This window comes from Echinops telfairi, unplaced genomic scaffold (assembly GCF_000313985.2).
Source record: "Echinops telfairi isolate 266 unplaced genomic scaffold, ASM31398v2 ScPeMD7_23;HRSCAF=83, whole genome shotgun sequence".
NCBI classification, from domain to species: domain Eukaryota; kingdom Metazoa; phylum Chordata; class Mammalia; order Afrosoricida; family Tenrecidae; genus Echinops; species Echinops telfairi.
In genome coordinates, this window is record NW_022103920.1 from 88,705,057 (window position 1) to 88,707,167 (window position 2,111).

Here is a 2,111-nt window from a genome sequence, read left to right on the forward strand (position 1 = left end):
CACCACACTCTGCCTTCTTGTTGAGTTGACTTCATGTAGGCAAGCCCCCTGGATACAGTGCAAAGATGCTCCAGAGGGGTTTCTTGGCTGTCCTAGTCATGGGAGTGGATCACCAGGCCTCTCTTCCACAGCTTATCAACTTACCAACTGCCCATAAAGTCATCACACTCATGCAACCTCTCTAAGATGATCTTGTTTTAGAGAAGAGATAAGATGAGGTCAAGATGTTATTTCAGAACCAAGCCTCCTGTTTTCCCCAGGAAGGGATGGAAGAGTAGATCCATGTGGGGCTGGTGCTATGCTGGGACTATGGGTGCTGCAGGGTGACCCCCCCAAGGATATTAATATTAACTAACTCCTCATGTTCTTCTCTGATGAAATGAGTGAGTGGGCCCCTTGAAAAACCTGATTATCTACTAGTCAAGTTACTGGACTGCTACCTTGCCTGCTCCTGTGGCTTCTGATTTCTGAATCTGAAAATCCTGAGCCATCTGTAGCCCTGGGGAGGAATTATCGTGGATGCTGTCCTTGACCCTGGGATGCTGTGATTTAGGTAGCTCTCCACCTTATGGGGAGGTGGTGGAGCACAGACTGCTCAAAAGAGGACAACAGGAACCTTGGATTTGAAGCCTACTCTGTGTGGCTGTGTGGCTTGGGATGAGCTACTTTACCTTTCTGGGCTCCACACTCAACAAAGGGTGAGGGGCCCTTCCACCTGTAACCAGATAAAGCTAGGAGAGATGACCAGAGAGTGCCAAGATTCAATGACCTGCCCATCTGGGAAGTCTTTCCTCTCACGCAGGCTGCTGTTGACCTCTCCGTCAGCATGCAGCATCTGGGTGGTCAGGCTGTGTAGCCCAGCCTTGTCAAGGCAGGGTGCTATCTTCCAGAGGGCATCATGTTCACACATGAAATCCAATGGTGCACCCCCCCCACCCCCCACACTCACAGAATAATGAGATGTAGAAGTACTTCAAAGCATGCTTATTGTTTTGGAAAGATAAGTCTACTTTCAGTTTCATAGTTACACTTAAATAGATAGTGGCATCACACGTCATACGGGAAAACATCCTTTCGTAAAGAGAGACCTTAATAAGTCCCACAACAACTGCTGTGGTCCCAAACACAGTTACAAGCTGTCCTGTGGCACGTATGGTTACATGCCTGGTTGCTACCATACCCACCCAGTGGCTCCACAGAAGAAAGCTTGGCGCTTCTGCTTCCATAAAGATCACAGCCAAGAAAACCTTTGGGACCGTTCTCCTCCGTCACTAAGCCACCGAATCCAAACCCACTGGCAACCAACAGGTCACTATGAGTCCAAAATGACTTGATGGTTTCTAATGAAAACAACAAACTTCGCAAGACACCAGCTACACCAGCGTATGTGTCCTTCTTCCCCAGCACCAGGGGCCCAAGCCTAAACTGCCTCCCGAATGCAGAATGCTCTTGGACTCTTTTTTCCCCCGGTCTTCGACAGCCAATCTGCACTGTCCCTTTTCTGTTCTTACTCTCATTCTGCTTGTTAAAATACTTTGATTGGCATTGAATTCACATATGCAGTGGTGTAATATTTCAATCCTATTAAGACCATCACCACAATCAATTTTAGAACATTCTCACCTTGTACTCACTATTGTTAGCTCCCGTTTTCCCCCAAGCTCCCCCTGCTAGGAAATTTTAAACCCAGTTCCTGTCTCTATAGATTTACCTATCCTGAGTCCATGCACAGGAAGTCATATAAAACCAAACAAGGAGCAAACGTAACAGCAACAGTAAACTACCACCACCACCACCAACAAAATAAAACAGAAAAACCTCAAGCGAAAGAAGGCAGAAAATAACAAAAAGTATAACAACTTTAAAAACGCCCATTCTTTCTGATATTGACTTCTCTATTTCTTTTCTCTTCTGCGCATTTCCTTTGTTCATACCGCCAGCATGTGTCATTTTTAGAGGCTGTATCTTCTCTTCCCGAACCATTCGTTTGGTCGCTTTGACATGACTTGTTTTTTTTTTTAAAGAATGTGACATTAGTTTTGCTGCAGTGCAGCTCTGATGACCTTCAGTCCAGACCCTGTGTGGGCTCCACCCTGATGACCTTCAGTCCA